Below are 762 nucleotides of genomic sequence, written 5' to 3' on the forward strand. Positions count from 1 at the left end.
TGACCAGCTCCATTCTGGACCCAGTCCTGCCACCGTTATTAATATGAGTACTCCTCTTGACTCACATAAACAATGGCTGCAGCTAGGCTCAGGCCCCAATCTAGGTAGAGGCTTGCATGAACCAGAATAGCAATCTACACAGTATGATGCACTGATATACGTGGGCTTTTCATTCTTCTTCACTGCACGCTGAGTTACAGTATATGAGAATTTACTCTAAACAGATTGTAAATCTCTTGCTCAATGGAGTAAAATTAACCACATCTGAATGAAAGAAATATTTCTAGTGGATGAGACAGGGAAAGTTGAGGAACTGTTTGCCCCATCTCCAGAGTGTATAGCTTGGGAGTTTTTTTGCCTGTATGTGCAAAACTGTCCATATATGTACATGTGGACTTCTTTAAACATATGAGAGACTTTGGCAAGCTTAGTTTTACCATTCAAGTTGAAAATACAGGAGAAGTGACTTACTCAACAGTCAGTGACATGTTCCATAGGCACTGATTCCTTGGGTGCTCTGGGGCTGGAGCATCACAGGAAAAAAAAAATGGATACTCAGCACCCTCCAGCCGCAGCTCATCAGCAATGCTGTCAAACAGCTCATCGGTGGCTGAGGAAGGGGTTTGGGGAGTGCAGAAAGCAGCAAGCTGGAGGGGGCCTCAGGGAGGGGATGGAGCTGGAGCAGAAAGAGGTGGCGTGAGGGCAGGGCTTTGGGGGTAGAGGGGGAGAGCGGGGGCAGAAAGAGGTGGAGTGAGGGCAGAG

The sequence above is a fragment of the Gopherus flavomarginatus genome, chromosome 7 (genome assembly GCF_025201925.1).
Source record: "Gopherus flavomarginatus isolate rGopFla2 chromosome 7, rGopFla2.mat.asm, whole genome shotgun sequence".
Taxonomy (NCBI): Eukaryota; Metazoa; Chordata; order Testudines; family Testudinidae; genus Gopherus; species Gopherus flavomarginatus.